The following is a 20,539-nucleotide window of genomic DNA, read 5'->3' as shown; positions in this document are numbered from 1 at the left end:
CTAGTGAAACTCTGGAAGCCAAAATTTGTTCCTCTCAGTGAGGATGGGAAAAAAAAATCACTGTTGAAACAGAGAGCAAAGATGATATTGCAAATATCTCCCTGCTGTGTAAAGTGCTCTTTGTATACATACTCGTCTCTTTTCTGCTAATGAAGAAAGCCTGTGCTGCTGCTTTGCAATGGCAGCAGCAAGGAGTCCTGCCTGATTCCATCTTCATTTTTTATATTCTGTTATTCTGCATGTGATTCACTGATGTCTTTTCCCTCTCTTGAGTGACGATCTCTAAGGTGAATACTTCTCAGTCTCATTATTTTCAGAGGAACATTAGTGTGAGGCTGAAATATTGGATTATGTCTCCAAAACAATCAAGGAAATTATTTAATGGTTTCTCTTAACTGTAACAACTTCCAAGTAGAAAGTGATCTTCTCCTGCAATACAGACTGCACCTGGCACACTGCTAGCCCTTAAATCAGAAGAGAGACCTGGCCTTGCAGAAGAAAAACCCTTCCAAGGAAAGGTACAATGAATGTCACATCTGCAGCTACACAGGGAAGCTCACTTACTCTTTAGCTCTTGCTCTTTTTATCTTTTTATCTTTTTATCTTTATACGCACACATATATTTCCATTCACCATCATCCTCATTTTCCTTCCAGCCATAGCTACAAGAATAGCAGTGAAGCCCACGAGTGGAACTAAAAATAGCTCTGGCAGGTCCCTTCTTTATTAGCCAGGATCACTCCATACTGAACAAACACCTTTCACAAAAATAGTGTATTTCTAGCCTTTTTCATATTAAAATATAGCAATTTTGTCAAAAGTCTTCCTGTGGGGCACCACCTTTAGCTGACACTGAACCTCGTTACTGGCAAGGAAAGTATTTCCTGCTGCTAGCGGTATTAAAATATCACTGGTGCCAAGCATGTCACACAAGCTGCACACACTCTTTAATGACAAAGGAGAGGGAGGCTGGATCTCCTTTCTCATCAGCATTACACCAGGATAACATTACTCATCTGAACTCTAGCAATGAATGCGAAAGGAAGACTATGAGCATTGCTGTAGAGCTGATTGCCTTGTTATCACATTAAGCTATTGACAGTCTGGAAATATGTGAAATATAAAAATATCATATGTCATTGAATTTATATGTCACTTGCAATCTGATTTAATTAGGAAGGTTATATTAATGATGTTACGGAAAAGTTTTATGGCACATCCTTTCTTTAGGGACTGACTTTGCTGCTGTATTCAGTGCGAGTTAATAAACATCGATGTGTGCGTGTGTGTGTTTGCATCTATCTAAATACATACAGACATACACAAACAAGCACTGGCACAATTGGAAAGTTGTTTAACAAATGAGGAGCATCCTGACATTTGTTCAATAAAGCCTAAGAAGCGTTCCAAGCAGAGGAGAAGACTGGAGATGACTAGGTGCATCTGTGATGGACTGTGCCTATCTCTTTAGCCATACTTCTAATTCAGTTTGATTTGTATCTGTCCCAGAGGGTTTCTCCTGCATCTTCCATGGAGATCTGGCTAGTCAGCAGAAGACTCCTGAAGGAACCAGGAGACTCTGCAGAGCAACACTGCATCAACGGAGAGGCTGCAGGGCTGCAACTTGGCTCCTGTACAGGGTCTCCTTGGACATGATATGTTCAGTCGGGGGACCTCATCCCTGTGGTGCCCGCAATGCAAAGGCTCTTCTAAAAGCTTCTCCTCTTTGCCACGGGACAGCAGACCCAGCAAACTCACTCTGTGGGATTCCTCCTTTCTCAGATACGTCACCTTTTAGCCCGGGGCCTCTGCCTGTCAGTAAAGCAAGGCTCAGCATCAACTCATTTAGCAAAGATTTCAGACAACCGTGAGTTTCAACCGTGAGAGAAAACAGTGCCTGGAAAGCACGAGGAGCTGTCAGAGCCACAGAGGAGCACGGCTAGGGGAGCTGCACAGCAGACATTTCATCCGACAAGACAGAAGCTAAAGGGAGAGTAAATCATCTTTCTGTCTTGTTTCTCAGTGTTTGCTGTCCAAAGGAGATGAGACAGTGATAAACTCTGAGTAATGGAGGTTAATCTGTATCCTCTAGAGTATTTTAACACATAAATTAAAACTGGTCTGTATTTGTTGGCTTTTGCTAATTCATGCTTAAATACATTGTAGGCATTTATGTTCCCACGCTCCTCAATTCCTAAAGGTTTCTAGTGGTGTGGGCAGGCTGCGGTGAAGATGTATGACATTTCAAACAAACAACTCGGATTATCATTTAATTGCCAATGATTTGCCAGGCCAATTAAAAGCACAGAAATGTTTTAACAAGAAAGTCCACTCTCTCCTTCCCAACACTCATACGGTTTGCAGTCAGTAATGAAGATCGCTTTTTCACAAACTATTTTTCTTACCACTGCTATCGGATTCTGTGACAGTGTTTTTAAAGTAAACCAATACAAAAATACTTTGCTACTGCTCTTTAAATGTACAGAAACTTGAGCCTTGAGAATATATTTGCATCTTGAAACTCTCCTAACTGATTATGCTCAAAAGACAGGCTGATGTTTTCTATTTCAGGCAAGGCACAAAATGAAGCGTGACTGAGAACTGTCACTAGGTGCCTGCCTGTCACCAGGGCTGATGGCTGGAGCAGAACCTGAACACCTCAACACTATACAAACACACCAAAGCTATATGGAGAGTGCAGGGTTAAAATTTGCTTTCATGGTACTCAAAGTGCAAAAGTTTAACCATGTGCATGAACGTATTTCCATTCCCACTGAGCTCTGAGACCCATATGACATGTAATTAAGCAAAATTAACTCTACATATTATGCATCAGGAACACAAACTCAAACACATGGATGCATACAGCTATACGTTTTCCCCCTCCTATACATTTCTCCCCTCTGAAATCATAAAAGCACAGCTGATCTCTTCCCCGAGCCAAGTAAACAGATGAAGGCTTTTTTCCTTCTTTTTTAGAAAATATTCTGCTCATTTCCTGATATAAATCGTTGCATTGTGGAACCCTCTCGAACATGAATCTGTCCTTTCTGAGCAGAGGTCAAGCTTTCCATCCTTGTCAGAAAGGGCCCTATTGTGGCGGTCTTGAGACTCCAGAATTCCTTGCCGCGAGCAAAAGGGACTCGAGGGACAAGAAGAAAATCTGAAGACCTGAGTTCAAACCCAGGCATTTCTTACTGGCTGGAAGTGGTCTCTGCTTGCTGCTAAGAAGGGTAAGCCACTGTTGTGCAACCAGCTCCTTGAGAGAACAGAGACAACACAAAAGAGAGAATTTTGCCATCCTGCCACCTTTCTGTTGTGTATGAATTCTATGATCAGTATGGCTGTAGTGCTGGTATAGAGCAAACAGCAGAGCTTTATATCCTGTATACTTCTGGTTAGGCTGCAGTGATTTTTCTCTGCATCACATAGCAATTGGTGGCCCATTTTGGCTCACCAGGACCCAGCTAGAGGTCCTTATTTAGTGCTGACTTCTTACAGCTCCACTGAATCCAATAAAGTCAAAGTCAATCCAAGTTCTCCTAAGAAATGCCAAGCAAAACACTGGAAACTCTTCTATATATGCAGAAGAGGTCTCCCCTATACCAATAACCATACCTTGCACAGAAAAGCCAAGGTCGGAAGGAAATGGACACTGCCTCCTCTCCAGCAATGCTCCCTGCACCTGAATCCATGGATTTGTATCATGAAGGGGAGGTGCAGGACAAGGAAAACCAGTGTCCTCTGCTCTGCACTCAGAGGAGCCTTGAGATTAGCCCCGCACAGCACAACTTGAGCTCTGCCACCAGCTCTGAGGTGCAAGGAATGCAAACAGCTGAGACAAACAACATCCCCAGGGACCACCTCAGCCTCATGCAGACCCACAGTGTTTAGGGGCGGCTGTTACCATTTCTTATTTTTTGTGTAGAAAAGGTATAGAAGGATGAGAGACGGGTTCGAGGCATCATGCCCCTTCCTTAAATGATTGGGAAATGTCACAGATTTCTGTCCCAAGATTCCTCAGCAGTGAAGTTGATCACTTGGCTCCAAAGTGCAACTTCAGTATTTGGCTCAGGCTGAAGAAATGCAGAAGGAGACTCTTGAATTTCTCACAATTATATTTTTTTATGATTAAATGATCCTTCTGGAGGAAGACAGGGCTTTGGAATCGCACATTCAGCATTTCACCAGACTGTGACATACAGGGCAGGGCGATCTGACAGCAAAGCCTAGCCTCTCCGGCACCAGGGAGAGATGGCTCGGCACAACCTGGAAGCTGCAGGACACTGGGGCAATGAGCTAATGCCATGTGATCCTCCACTGCAAGGCTTCAGCGGCCTTGAAAAAGGCAACACGAATGTTTATAGCAAGCTTTCTCCTGGAAAGAAGTATAAAAACAAGATCTTGCCTAAGAGTCACATCCTCATCTGTTTTTGTTTTATCGTGTTTATTCCTTCAGATGGCAAATTTCTCCACAGGACAGAAAAATGTATTTACCTTAGCAAGAACTCTGGGTGGAAGTGTTCTTCACCACCTCTGAACTGACCTTGCTAGTCCCTTGCGGGGAGGCCAAATTTATCTCTGTCTTACAATGACCAAACATGTGTCACTTTATTATAGCCTTTATAACATAAATGCTGAGTGATAAAAACAAGGTAATAAAAATTAATCATTCTCATGTGTAGCTTTTCCAGTCGTGCTCTTCACTTTGGGATTTTCTTACATCTACACACAGATAAAATATATGTTTCAAAGATGCATCTAATCATAGTTACAAATTAAGTACTGAATATCAGAATTGTAAATTCAAATGTACCTTATAAACTAGTTGGGCTAATGAGCTTGTATATATATCGTACAAATCTGATTAAGCACTTACGAAGGCAGCACAGACTTTGAATCTTTGCTTCATTTTTTTCGAGCCCTTCCTGATTTGAGGGTGGGCCCCTCAAATTCTAGTTTCCACAGGAGATTTGGGTCCAGCCTCTGATTGGCATCAATATGGTCCATCTGGGTTTCTAAATTGCAGCCTGAATGCTGAATACAAGAAAAGGCAGAGTGCCTTCGCTGTATCTCTCCAAGGACATTTTCCTTCTGCTGTTTCAGACTAACTTTGCCTGGAGCAACACGTACGGTACACGGCCACTGTCTCCTCCATCCCATGGTGGCACTGCCACCCTACGGCAACCTCCCCAAAAGGAGACATCATCCACTGCCCAACAACTTGTGCCTGCTCAGGGGAGGCAGGATACCAGCACCTCCACTGGCGAGGGCATGGAGACTAACAGCGTCAGCCCCAAAACTCTCATCCCAGAGAGTCCTTGTGAAAGGAGAGAGGGAAGGAAGAGGAGAAAACTTGCAAGTTACAGATTTCCAAGCCTCAACCCCAGGTCCAGATATAGCTTGTCCAAGAAGGCTTTTGCCACTCAATTACTGTACCAGGAAGAATAGTTGGAGCACAGCAGTTTAAATCAAACTAAGAGAAGAACTTCTGCGTGCAATGCAGCTGAATCATGATACTCACTGGTGTTAGATGTTATAATCACCAAAACTAGGCATGGGTTCAAAAAGCAATGAGATAAATTCATGAAGCAAGGATAAATGGTGGCTATTGTACTCCATGCTCTTGGATGCGTCTTTGACCCAAACCGTCCCATAACTGCTGAATGCCAGAAGCTGAGAGGATACACAAGGGAAGCTCACTCTGTATTTGCTTTGTTTCTTGTACTGGCTCTAAGCCACTGTTGGAGACAGGAGGCCAGATGGGGCCCTGGTCTCACCTAATTGTGGCCTTATAATATATACTCCTGTAAAAGATCAGACAGGATTAGGATAAATTACATTCGAATCACGCTGCATTATTCAGCACATTAAATTGTCCTTAATCACATACTTTGATGGTCTAGATTCCTGCTTAAATTTACCTCCTGTGCATGTTTCTGTGCCTATTCTGTTGAAACCACTGCTGAATTTCAACTATACACAACCAGGCTCTAATGAAAAGCCAATAAGGCTCTTTGATCAAGCTTTAATAGGACTCATCATGGGGACATACTCTGCTGTGGCAAAATGGTTTCCTCATCCTGTCTCTTTCAGAAATGTTTTGTGAGCCTTTAAAAGCAATTTAGCCCTGATTTATGGTAGCTAAGTGATTTCTGTTGCACATGTGAGTTACAAGAAAAGGGCTCTCATCTCAATTTGCTACACTGTTCAGGAAATCAGTTATAAATGCTGCAGTGCCTTCAGTGTCTCTGACCTCAATGCAGCGGAAACTAGCAATTTGAGTAAATACTTCATCATTCCCAATTCTCCCATATGCCGCCTCCACTACTTGACGAGAGTCAACCTATAGGCTATTTTTTTTTTGTAAAGAGTACTGAGCTTCCCCTGTCTAAGCTGTTTACCTAAGCTGTTTCCAGAAGATATTAAAGGAAAGAAACATGCAATTCTTTAATAGAGAGCATATGAAATATGTTGATGACTATCTAATAAATTAATCAAGCACGCATTCAATAAGAGTGAGTCACCTAATCACAAGTTTAGAGATGAGGGATGTAGAAATGGTGACTAAGCAAGCTCATGCAGTAAGCCAGGGATGCAACAGCAACCCAAAAGTTTTGATGGCCTGGCCTGACCTGCCAGTGGCATCCAACCAGTCCCAGGCATACGTCAGAGCAGGTCTCTTCATGCCAAGGGACAGATGCCAGTAGAAGGACAGGAGCCACTGCAAAGTGCCTATGGCCAGGAGATGTATTGCTAGCAGCGATAAGTGCTACACTCACTGCTGCTGCTTTGCTTATGGTGTTGCTGAGCAAAGAAACACCCCAAAATCAATGACTCCCTGAAGTAAAGGATCTCAAAACAGCACATCAACTCTTCTCCCACAATTTCCATATGCCAGAGAGAATAATCATGGTAAGTACAATGGTAACTACTAAGGAAATAACAAACTTTTCTGTGAAGCTTCTTCTATTGTCTGGTTTGAATCTCCCACACCAGTTTGTGGCCATTGCTCCTGTTTGTATTGTTTGCCACTACCAGCAAGAGTTTGATTCCAACATCCTTGTAACTCACCGTCGAGCTGTAGGTTGCTATCAGATTACCCTTTTACTTCCTCTTTGCCAAACAAGTAACAGAAACACAACAAAAATATCCAACTATTTTTTCTCCCATTTCTTCTTGCTCCTTATTTTTGGGCAGAGGGACACGAGAAAGGAGCAGTGACTCAAACGACAGTGGTTCAGGCTGCCTTCCTCCTGCTCTCCCCTCCTGCTTGCAGGAAAGCCCTCAGCACAAGCGATCTCCCTCAACTCACATACCCTCATCAGCCACATCCCACCTGCGAGTGTGGTTCCTATGACGAATCTGCAGGGGCTGGTGACACCAAGCCCTGGGGAGTCCCACAGGAACAGGACCCTGGAGGGAGCCCACTGGGAAGGCAAAGTAGAAGAGCCTTCGCCTTTGGACTGCCTAAGCCACGAGGATACCCACTCACAGCCTCCCCACACACTCTCCTTTGCCCCATACCAGCCTCAAAACCACCCCATAGTGGTTGCTTGGTCTCAGCATCGCTCCTGAGGATTCCTTGCAGCCCATTCCAGTATGCAGTGCAAGCGTTGGCACCAGCCCACATGCTGCAGGCTCGCGCAGGGAATTCCCAGGCTGCCATCGGCACTTTTTACATTTTAAAGGCTCTAAATTAGCAAAGTAAGAAATGAGTTACAGACATTTCCAGACAAGGCCTGGGCCCTACTAGACCTCCAAGCTCCCAGTATAAAGGAGAACGTGCCAGATGCTTGGTATTATACAATTTTGCATTCCTTTTTAGTGCTGTTCTTACGGTGTCTAGCACTTCTGCCTACTCACTTGCTTTTTTAGCAACATGCTGCTTGGATCTCTCTGTCTTGCTCCTCCTGCTACGTGTCCAAGGGCAGTAGGACCTGAAAGATTAAGATCGCAATGTGCATAGACAGCAGATGGCTGTTGCATCTGTACTTACTTTGCACTGCTAAATACCCTATTGCCCTAGCTAGTTTTACATCCCCTTTTAATGGTAGATCTCTATCCTGACTTTTTTAAATCATCTGCTGTACATATGGCCCTGAGAATTGTAAATATTTTTTTCCAGGAGAGACAAAAACTTATGATGCACGTGGGAAGACAAGATCAAGCCCACATTATGAACTCCGACTTCTTCATCTGGTGACTGTAGTTTTTCCTTTCCTCATTACATTTCCTTCAGTTAGAACAGCGAGATTAAAACACGGCCGCTTCCCAAATCTGCCTCAACAGCATGTTGTCAGTTAACTGTCTTGCAACATCAAACATCTTTTCAGCACACTAAAAAGTAATGTAGTTCTCTATAAGACATCGATTTTATATACCTTGGAATTGTTTTCTGCCTGTTTCTACGAAGCGGCACATGGAAAGATATTTCAAGTCATGGGGCTCTTTAATTTACCAGTCAGAGACATAAATCATGGCATGTAATATCTACTGCAAGTTCATGAACTCTAAGAAACTTTTCTAATCACTGTCCTTTGAACTGAGCTTTTTCAGAAACTGTAAAACTCCAAAACATATCTAGTAAATGCATCTAGTAAATTTTGCTGGATTGGCAACTACTAAAAGCAGACTTGTCTTCCCTGATAATGTACCAGCATCAGGCAGTCTTAAAACATCCTCTGCGGTTCTAACACTAAAACATAAAAGAAAAAAGAAGTCTTGAACTTGTCTTGCCCAATATAACTGTTGGGATTCATTAAATGATTCCAAATTATCATTGACAGGCACCAATTAAGCCAGAAAAATAGAGACAACTTCCCAAAGATAAAACCTTTCAAACACTAGGGTTACTTTTCAAGGTAGTATACCATAACCCCTTTTCAAATACCCAAGTCTGATAACAAGTCCCACTGTTTTCTGCCTCCCAAAAAGTTAAAGAGCTAAAATACATAGCATTTGCAAAGAAGCATCACAAAGTTTCCTGAGTACTCCACCCTTGGAAGTATGAGACCCACGGAACAAGGATTTATTGAGCACCCCACGAGTGAATGGCAAAGCTATTTTTTGTACTGTGGGTATGAAATAATAATTTTAAAAAGCCCTATACTTCAAGACGGTGTTAAGAGATTGTTCCAATCTCAATGCTCAGTTCATTTTGGGAAGGAAACAAAGAAAATAGCACAGCTATTTCAGCCTGGACCAGTATAAGTTTCCTGAGACTAGAGATGGACAGATATAACCCTAAGTTTTATAGACTCATATTCAAAATTATCAAAACTTCTAGTAAATTTTTCTTGGTTGGTATATCATCACACATTTATAGATCATAATACAGAATTTAAAAGTCACTTTGCAGAGGCAGAAGAAGTTTTTGCTCGTACATGTACAGATCCATACTAATACTTCCTTTTAAGCCTTACTCAATTAAAAGGGAAAATAAAAAAAATAATGTTGTCTCCAAATATATGCCTATATACTTGTCCCAAAACACCTCGAATCATGTCAACTGACTTTCTAAGGTGACCAGCACTAAATATTAAATAACTCTGGAAAATATAAGAAAATATCATTTTTATATGCATCTAAAGCATATGCAGATCATAGGCATCAAGGCACAGAAGCACCATCACACACCATGAAGCAGTGCAATGTCTGAATAGACCAAAATTTTTACAGTTCAGTTCAGATACAAATTCAGATGTTTTTCAGATCTGCTTATGCAGAAAACAGTAAATTTCTCCTTGTTCATTTTATGTAATTCCTGTCCAATTCTCAATCCAGACATTAATTTTTAATTCACCTCACACATCTTCAAAGGGGGTGTGTCTGGTATTTCCGATATCTTTTTCCATGTTCTAGGTTCATAAAAGTGAAGAGGCATAATGAATGAATTTAATTATTTTCATCCATTCAGCTGGTTATAGAAGACCTTTTAATTCAGCTAAAAGAGAAATGACTTGTTCCTTCAAAACGAACACTGATTTGGGAGGTACTTTTGGCCTGCAACATGAAGGATGTCTATGTTTCCAAAGCTAAATGGCCATTGGCAGCTTATTACTGCTGTAACTCTACACATTATCTGATATATAGATATCACATGTGGGCGAAGGGAAAATGTCATCAATTGCCAGGAATTACACCCCCTCCTTTTAGGCTGTTGATCTTACTTGTTCAGGAGTCAATAAGCTTGGAACATCAACGAGGTTCTGCAAATGTCGTACCCGTCAATCAGGTTTTGTGCACTATTTTCTCCCTTTGTTACCTGAAATGCCAGAAGCTGGATGACAACAAACCCCACCCTCAGCAGGAACATTGCCTTTCCCATCAGGGGCATGCCGTGCAGTGCCTGGCGCTGAGCTCCTCCCCACCGAGCTGCACCTACCACAGGATGACAAGAGCACCCTGGGGAGGTTTGTGTATCCTGAAGTCCACGCTGCAGTGCCCAGCCAAGCATATTGTACTATACTGCAATCATGCTGCATGAAAACAACTGGAAACGTGAAACACAAAGCTGTGCATTGCTTTTAGCTTCCAATATCGAGTCTGAATTCAGTGCTATTTTGGATCATCTCTCATCACTGTAAAATACTGCAAGATCAAACTAGAGGCTGGGCACACCAGCCACGAGATGCAGCAGTAGGGATTATGAATCTGAACACAAGACAGAGTGTCCTGCTGCCAATAACCTCCTTATTAACGATTTCTTCCCCAGTCATCCTCTGAGACCGAAGCTAATTCCTGGAACCTTCTGCTTTGCCTCCACTGCCTCTGGCACTAGCTACCCACCCGTCCTCACCTCACCTCACCTCACCGTTTCTGGCCTTGACCTGTTGTCCCCTCTGTGGCTGATTGCCTCCATCCCCTCCTTATAACACACACCTCACCGTAACGCAAAATCACTCCGATCATGATACGAACATCCCAGGCCCTGCACAAAGCCCAGCTCTGACCTACCTCGCAATAGAGTGTGCAACACCAGAAAATCAGCTCTCCATCCTACTCAGCCAGAATAAAAACCTTCAAGCTCTGCTGTGCATCCCATCCATTAGCGGTGCCTGGGGAGCTGTGCGGAGACCTACCTCATGATTAGATAAAAGCTTTTCCTTCTAAATCACTGTACAGAAGAAACCAAGGGTCTGGAATACTGAACTCCACATACATCAGAGACCAGGCATGTTCCCTATGCTGGTTATTTATGCGTCTTTGTTTTATGCTGAAGAATGCAAGGTTTTGTGGTAGGGAATAAGTTGCTTCATTTATTTGCTGTGATAACAATACCAAGACCCTTTTCTCGGTAAAGACACAGAAAATGGAAAGTGCCCCAGTTTTACTCAGGAAAAAACATTTTTTAAATAATGTTGTGAAAATCTTAGAGCCCTGTGTGTACCAAAACAGATATGGGATGGTGACAGAGAAGGAAGATCAGTGATATTTGGCCACCTCTCTGCCCCCGCTCCCCCAAAGTGTGCAGGCCACCTCACGCCTGACTGCTCCCAGAACTGCTCTAACCTAGTGGAGAAGCAGTCCGAAATGGAAACGTTATACCCCGATCCCTCCTTCTCCTGCCTTGAAGGTCTTCAAAGGGCAGGTGAGGAAGCCATGAAAGCTCCTGGAGCACATGAGGGTGTGTGCAGAGAAGGGTTGCAGCTCACTAAAAACTGCAAAGGAAGTCCATCTCCCAAAAAAGACTTGAAAAACAACAGCAATGATGACAAGACAGCTGCAAATGTGTCTCCAGGTGCAGTTTTACTCAATGCTTAAAGTCAGGAACACCTCAGGAGGAAAACTGCAGTTCAGGCTGGGAACAAACCCTACTTGAAAGACCTCAGAGCATCCAGTCACTAATGCAACTGTGGCCACGTTACATTTACAGCTGAGCATCCAGAAACTTGGGTGGGTCTCTCTCCTCAGAAGCAGGGAGAGAAGCTGCCATGGCATTTCACAAGAAGAAAGCTGAGCAAAGACCTCCTGGCCCAAAGTCGCAAAGGAAGAGTGGAGGCCATGGTTTAATTTCTCGGTCCCTCAAAGACTCAGACTCAGTTGGGCCGACCTTCATCTCATGCCGTAGCATGAGTTTAAAAATATACGGCTCCTTTTGAAAACGTGTCACAGCTCTTAGAAGCCAGAAAATCAGGTTGTGGGTGGTAGTAACTGCATAGCATATATATATATATACTTTTGAGTGACAGTCTTTTAAATTCCACTTTACAAAAAGCAGACTTTTTAGCACTTCAGGAGTAGAACACACAGTTATTATCAGAAGCTGGAAGCAGAACCGTTTTAAGAAGTAGGGGTCACTTTCTAGTCATTTTTTTAGGAAATCTACTTCTTTTTTTTCAGCTCTGTCTTTTAAAAAAATTATTATTTTATGCTCAGTCACAGCTTTTCACTGGTAATGTCACGCCCAATTTAGAAGATATGAGCACCGAATGATTTGGCAAGGGGATATACTCAAACAAAGGAAAAGAAACTGCTTACAATTTATGAAACGCTTTGATAGCTGTGATTTAAAAATGCCAGTGTTTCATTCCAGCAAATGTTACAATAACAAGCACAAGACTAGTGACCTGATGCCTTGTGAGAGATGTTCACAGGTCAGATAAAACCACCACATTATATCTGCAGGATCCAGCGTTTCAAAGACAGCCCTGTTTGAGCTTCTCCTGGGCTTTGATCCCCGCAAGCTGTACGTCAGCACTATCCTCCCAAAAGCTGGCCTCATGCTGAGGGTTTTTCTGCCGACACTCTTTCAAACCTCTGAAATACGTCTGGACTGTCCTACCTTCCATCCGTGGGCATCTGAACCACCCGAGCGGTTTCCTGCATTATGAGGAAGCAGCGAGAGGAGAGAAGAAAACGCTCAGCCCACATCAGGCTTTGCCAAACAGCTGGCAAAGAATAACCTTAGAAAAACTGATATTTAAGCAACTGTGGAGGAGATTTGTTGATTTAAGAGGAGGAGGATGAGATCATCCACTGCCTTCTGTTGTCTTTTGGCTGAAAGCGGACAATGGACAGCTGGATAGCCCGTGATCCTGCACTTAAACGCAGTCACAGAAATATTTGCATTTCATCATCACGTTGCATTTTTCTCTTCTCACAGGCCTTCCCTCAGCTCACTCCAGGGTTTCTAAGCCTGTATCACATCCCTTCACACCTGCTGCAGTCTGTTCACATTTAACATTGAGCAGAGCGTGTCAGCAGTAACAAATACTTTTCTCAGCTTAATTAGCATCATCTCCTTCGTTCAATAAAGTTTGCAATTTTTTCAGAGCTCCCCATTATTTAAAATTATTAGCTACATAATCTGGGGAAATAATGCCAGACTCTTGATAGGTAGGATGCTCTGAGGATGTGATCACAGGAGCTCAGAGGTGCGGCAGTGAACTGTACTAACACTGCAGTGCAGACTTGGGCTGGCAATGCTGCTCCCGGATCAGGATACGCAGGCAGGATTTCAGCAGCACCTGCACTTTTCAGTCACATCATTTGCTACGGAAAAGGCTTAATTTCCTGGAGAATCCTGCAGCACTCGGACTCCCTCATGATGACAGCCCAAGCTACCCTTGAAGAGGCTGCACAAGGATCGCGCGGGCAGCCCTGTGTGATGTGAAGGGAATTTCTGTAGTTACTTAAAATAACCTGTTAGAGAAACAAGGTTCTGCGGGGACTCTTCCACCTGTCTTCACAGAGCCATGGTTGAAATTTCTCCTCGGGCACTGCAGAGCAGCAGCAGCACTCATTCCAGTGCTTGGGGTGAATTGCAACCATATCTTGGGCTTAGGCAAATTTCAGTTTCACCCTTTACATTTGACACTTCTCCCTCCAAAAGAGAGACACATGTACCAGGTGCATTAGCATGTAAGTACTACACTATCAGCACACATGGACTTTCCAAGGCCCACATGCTTGCAAGAACAACCTTCAATATTCATAGAATCAAAGAATCATAGAATTGTTTAGGTTGGAAATGACCTTTAACATCATCGAGTCCAACCATAAACCTAACACTGCCAAGTCCACCACTAAACCATGTCCTGAAGCACCACATTTACACGTCTTTCAAATACCTCCAGGGATGGTAACTCCATCACTTCCCTGGGAAGCCCGTTTCAATGCTTGACAACCCTTTTGATGAAGCAAATTTTCCTAATATCCAACCTAAACCGCCCCTGGCGCAAATGGGGCCATTTCCTCTTGTCCTATCACTTGCTACTCGGGAAAGGAAGCTGATACCCACCTTGCTACAACCTCCCTTCAGGTAGTTGTAGAGAGCAATAAGGTCTCCCCTCAGCCTCCTTTTCTCCAGGCTGCACAACTCGTCCTCTCAGGCACTCCTCATAAGACTTGTGCTCCAGACACTTCGCCAGCTTTGTTGCCCTTCTTTGGACACACTCCAGCACCTCAATGTCTTTCTCATAGTGAGGGGCCCAAAACTGAACACAGTATTCGAGGTGCAGCCTCACCAGTGCCAAGCACAGGGGGACAGTCACATCCCTAGTCCTGCTGGCCACACTATGTCTGATACAAGCCAGGATGCTATTGGCCCTCTCAGCCACCTGGGCACACTGCTGGCTCATATTCAGCTGGCTATCGACCAATACTCCCAGGTCCTTTTCCGCTGGGCAGCTTTCCAGCCACTCTTCCCCAAGTCTGTAGTGTTGTAGGATTGTTGTGACCCAAGTGCAGGACCAGAGCTGAGCTCCTGACCCTTCTGCTTTTGCAGAAGATATAATTCAAGGCCAGATGCATCTTTATTTTATAAAGCATTTTACAGATCAGTTTGCAAATCCCAGTGGATTTTCTAATCTGCTTTAGCTAGGAAGTGATTTAACAGACTTTGCCTTACAATATGTGATTGGGAGGAGACTATAGAGCAATGAGATTAAATGAAGGTATCAGAGGAAGTTAAGCCGCCAAGTTTATTGAGCAACTTTTATTGCAACACATAGTACGTCCTTTCCTACTGGGAACCAGTCTGCGCCCTCTCTCTGGACCCACTGCACAGTCATGTCAAGTCCGTCAAGAGATAAACGCCCAGAGACACAGTGATGCTCGTCTTCCCTTCCTTCTGCAAGATGCTAAAGAACAGCTGATGCCTTGACAAAAGCAGGCTGCTTAGGGCTTACTGACACCCAACCTTCACCAATCAGGTCTTCTCCATCCTCCATATTACTAAGAACGTTTGCATGAAGATTTAGCACTTCATTTCATTACAGTCCATCTGCTCCTCGTGGCTCATTTCCTGTTGTCTGGTCAATACTTCAGCATGATTGCAAAACGAAGGACAAGAAATCAGAGGAAAGCTGCGCAACCCTCAAAATAGGACAGTAATCCTGTTTTCCTACAAACGTCCTTCGGAGCAAGGCACACGAGGAGAGGCACGCAGAAAATGGAGCACTAAGACACAAGGTGGGCTCTGAGGTCCCCAAGGAGCAGAGGCTGAGCACAGCGCATGACATGCTGCTGCCTGATGAGATTGGGGTACGACGGCTATTTCTGCCCGAGCACTACAGCTGGGTCTGCTGCCCCATTTTCAGCTGTTTGACAACTGGTGACAAACACGCATCCCCCCTGCTGGCAGTAGACAAAATTTTCCCTGCTGTGACACATGGGCTTTTTAACTATGCATGGCCAACTCCTGCTACGACCGGCTTGCTTTGATCGATAGGTGGTAAACGTGCCTTATCCCTGTCCCCAGTCATAGCCCCTGAGTCCCTGTCGTGTGTTGAGGGCACTGACCTTCGCCCTCTGCCCACTGAGTCCCACCAGGGCTCATCTGGTGCCAGTTTCTGCTTGATTTCAGGCTCCTTTCTTTGACACACTGCTCCACACCTCCTTGTCTCTTCATGTGTCAATCGCTTTGGATCAGCAGATCCGCAGCAGGGTGAGGGTCAGTGTTAATTCCAGTGAGCTCTCTGAGCCTGGCTGCCCTTGGTTTTCAGAACAGATACTGCTTTTCAGGCACATTACGGCTCACAGTGAAGTCCTAGCAGCACCCAGCTGTCACACAATGGGGGGTCAGACACATCATCATCTCCTGCATCTTTTTCCCTCTCCAACTGGAGTCAGCCACAACATGGATGGACCCAATCGAGGTCTATGGGGACAGCAAACTTGGGTTCAAGCCCAAACACTGAGGCTCTTCTTTATTGCTGCTTCAGAATGGAGCAGAGCAAAACGCAACTCTTGGGATACTGCAGTGACCCACTAAAATTAACGGGGTTAAATCATCCTGGTGCAAACGACGAACTTCAAAAGAATTACACAAGGGATGAATCTGGAGCCATTATTTTTCTTCTTTGTGCCTTTCAGAAAGATGATATACTTTCCAGACTGCTACACTCAGCTTACACTCCAGTCAGCCAGTCTTCCTAACTAATCTAACTACCCTCTTGCCAGCCTCTTATTCCATGCTCTCATCTTTGCCCCATCCCTGGAAGTGTTCAAGGCCAGGTTGGATGAGGTTTTGGGCAACCTGGTGTAGTGGAGGGTTTCCCTGCCCATGACAGGGGGGTTGGAACTAGATGATCTTTAAGGTCCCTTCTAACCCTAACCATTCTATGATTCTATGATTCTATGATCTACTGTCCAAGCAACTCCAAGAACTGTTCACCTGCTCTGGTTTTCCCTGTGCAAAACAGCCTTTGTATACTTCCAACTGGCCTAATTAATTTCCTCTTTCAAGAGCAAATTAAAAAAAATAAATTAAAAAAAAAACCACAACAACCCCAAGAGCAAAGTTTAATTAGAGAAACCAAGAGGGTTACATACCCACATGGCACATTTCTTCTCTATGCCAGGTTGCAGCAGCAGGTAAAGGAGCAGGTACAAGTGCAACGCTTGTACTCCTCCACTTAAAAATACAGTGCACAAAACCCAACCGTGACTGATGTATGTCACGTATACTTTTCTGTAATTGGAAGCACTTGTTTGAGCTAAGGAAGTGCAGGAGACCAACGAGACAGGCAGAGAAACCTCACATGTAAAAGATATAAGCTCCCAGCTACGCTGTGATCTGGAAGCCAGTCTTGCTCCTGTGGTGGCTCATTCAATAACAGCGCCAGGGAAGATGGCCTTCAACTCTTTCAGCAAAGAGCTCAGTAACCTTAAAAAGCATAAATCAAAACTGCAAAAATTGGCAAATTATTTGATAGGAAGGAATTGCCTTTTGGGGACTGCTTTTTGTCTGCCAAACTCACCCAGACGCATATACACATATGGATTTCTAACCTGTCCAGGTTTCAGCCGTGATTTCAGCAGTGATTGTGGTATGAACCATGCTAGACATATTATTCTGGGAAAGCTGATGCATTAAAAGCAGACAATGAAAAACTCAGAGTATATTTGGTCCGTGAGTTACCCCACCTCCATAGTTCCCAGGTATTCAGCTCTGGGGGTTTTGGCACAGGAAAAGTGGACTTGAATTCAGCTCCAGAACTGGTTTCAAACTTTGCTGAAAGTCTGGAGGTGTTTGGATCTGGGATTTTGACTAGTAGGTCCCAAAAGAGGCTGCTAATTTCTCAGGGTGAGGCAGCAGAGGATGGGAGGAACTGGTGTTATTTTACTTTGCTCTAAGTGCGATACAACCATCTGTGCAGCCGCTAAACCACTGGGCCTTGAAGGAACTACAAAATAGTTTGACTGTAAAGTCAGTCACTGAGAAACCATCAGTGCCGGGCTGACACAGCCTGCTGGTACCCCTCAAACCCCTGGAAGAAATGCTGCCTGACAGCTGCTTTCTATCTCCCATGCTTTGGCCCCATCGCGTCCCCACTAGCATCTTACACAGTCGTGGTCAGACATACACCAACAATGTATCAGGATGAGTAACGGACTAAAACCAAAAATACAGAGCGATCAGGAGCTCCACAAAGCTGCTTGTAAATCTACTAAAAGTGGCATGTTTCCATAATAAACAATCCGTTATTGCATTGCTCTGTTCCCGCTTAGCAGTTCGCTGAGAGAAGGGAAGAAAGAGGCCGGTGTGCAGGGCGCTACATTCACTGAGAGCCACGCAGCCAGCGTGCAGTGGTCCACACTCCCTCTGCCGGCTGCATCCGCTGCGCCCAGCATCCTCTGGGCGCTCTCGCAGGCGATGCTTCTCACCCCGATAGAGCCCAGGCACGATTAATTCCTCCTTGCACTGTGGCAACATCTGTACAGGCACTGTCCCTGAAGTGAGACCCGTTCTGCCAGGCTTTACACAGATAAAGAATGAAAGCGACAGCACCTATGTGAAAGATGAGGTCTACACGGTGCAGTACAGGGCTGTGAAGAAACATTCTCCAGCTGGGACTGAGAAGTCCCTGCTGTCACCTCTGTGAGATGCAATCCATCACTGTGCACAACGCGTGCACGAAGCATGTTGGGTTCAGTGGTCAGGAAACACTCCAGGAACCAAATGGTTTTCAGTTCTGTTACAGGCAACACTGTCATTTCCCTTGCACTGACAACCTCTTTTGCTAATATCTCTGGACGCACAGGGCTCCACAACTGCAAAAACCATCTGCCTTCCAAAATGTCTGTTGGTGAAATGCTTTTGGCATGCACAATCATGCCATGGCTTAAGTGGCAATATCGGAAAATACAAACACGTATAGATACATCGGCTGGCAGGACCAGGGATGGAGAAGCATGCATGTATGCCTGTATATTTCACGTTCATAAAATATGTATTTCTAAAGCACAGACTTGATGATGTTACCCTGTCACCAGTAGGACTTTGGAAAGTCTGAATCAGAAAGCACCGAATCGCTGCGTTACTCATCAGCCACAGGTATCCGCTACTAGGAGCTGGCCTGAGAGCTAAAATACAGACTGAGCCATGCATGGGGAGACAGAGCAGCTTCCACACAGCAAATCTGCAGCAGAGAGAGAACCTGAATTTCCTCCTACCCATCCCATGAGTCCCTGTCTGGTGAGACTCCCACCGCGCTGGCTATGCAGAGCCTCTGCCCACCCAACAGCAATGGCAGGCGCAGGGCACCTCAAACCTCCATCAAACAGCCTGCTGCCTGCTAATGAAATCTTGAAGGCTAATTAGCTTTAAAAGCCTAATTCCAGACTTATTTTTCCTATGTCACTTTTGATATAATGGGGGCAAACCAGCTTACATCATAGTTTTTAATGTATCAGGCAATTTAATTTCTTGCTTCACTACTGATCTCTGAGTAGGCATAACTCTTTTGATGTCCTGCCTCATGTTTTAAAAGGATGTGGCAATCATGGACAGTTTAGAAATGTGCATACAATTATGAATGCTAATACAATTAACAGTGAAAGGCTCATACTTGGATCACAAACCCAGCTCTCTTCCAACTCAAACCCTCCTCTTAGGCTTCCAAGTAAATAGGTCAGATAGCAGTACAAAAATTCAGATAAAGAAGACAAATGCTTATGTGGAAAAAAAGACCAACAAAATTCTTCCAAATCCCTGACTAGGCACTGCCAGAGAGATTAAAGACGCGAGCAGCTCCCTAGCTCTTAGATGGCGGGGGCAAATTTCATGTAGGGTAACTCAAAGTGGAGTTACCCTGAGGATGCAAAGGATTTGGATCAGCAGTGAACTACAAGTGGGTTTTACCCCTGTGCTGAGTGCAGCTTCAGGATTAGTGCCTGTAGTCCCTGCAAGGCGCACACACACACACGCGCGATGAAAAATGCATGATCAAGTTTATTGCAAAACTCCCACCGAGGATCAAAGCTTCCGCCCCCAGTAACGCTTGCTGGCCCCAGCCAGCTTCACATGCTGCCTTTTTGAATTTTCTTACATGGGAAAATACATCAAAAGCCTTGAAAGGGAAAAAGCACATCTCCAGGGAAGAGCACCTTAAGCAGGCAGGCAGTATTGCAAAGGAAAGGGGTTTTGTCAGCATTCTGCAAATACCATGGGCACAAAACCAGCCAGTTTTCCAGAAGAGAAAGAGAACTCCACTTGGCCAAATCCAGAAACTATTAGCTCAGGCAGGAATGCTCGGCACACCTGATAACAAACCAGTTAGTAAAAATTTAATGCATTCAAGTAACTGGACTAAGACTGGTGCCTCTTCTTAGGACCTTTGAGGAAAATTCTCTTCCCAGGCCTGGGGGACCACAGGCACCTGGCACCAATCAGCCCGTAGCACCACAGGCTGGGTCAGTATCTCCATCGCTGGAGGCTGTTCCCAGATTCTCCTCCCTTCCCAGGTCACTGACTCACCTGAATAGGGTAAGGACGCACCTTGCCCAGGACCTGTAGCCCCAGCTCCTCTCCTGCAAGGAGGTACCCTGTGGCCAAGGCAGTTTGGCTGGGAACTGCTCCAGGGGGCTGCTGACCAGCAGGTGGCTGTGAGAAGGGCAGAGGCCCTGAGTGTCCCAACAACAGCTGGACATGGCTCTAAAACCTCAAGAGCTGTTGCTTGGGTTTTTCAGTTCTTAATTGCAAATGTATTTTCTTCTTAAGATCATTTTACCAACAGTTCACTACTCTGTGGCTTGCAAATTGCCCAGCTCTGGGTCAGACAGTCACATGCAATTGTAAAACATCAGAAGT

General features: G+C 44.5%; 1 protein-coding gene across 3 annotated transcripts in view; it reads right to left on the bottom strand.

Annotated features, from left to right (window-relative positions):
- Window positions 1-20,539, bottom strand: part of SH3PXD2A (SH3 and PX domains 2A) — a 261,074-nt gene that overhangs the window by 92,511 nt on the left and 148,024 nt on the right. The window lies entirely within an intron of this gene.

The sequence above is a fragment of the Tauraco erythrolophus genome, chromosome 9 (genome assembly GCF_009769465.1).
Source record: "Tauraco erythrolophus isolate bTauEry1 chromosome 9, bTauEry1.pri, whole genome shotgun sequence".
Classification (NCBI taxonomy): Eukaryota; Metazoa; Chordata; class Aves; order Musophagiformes; family Musophagidae; genus Tauraco; species Tauraco erythrolophus.
Note: the sequence above shows the minus strand (reverse complement) of the source record. Positions and strands in the feature narration are given on the sequence as shown.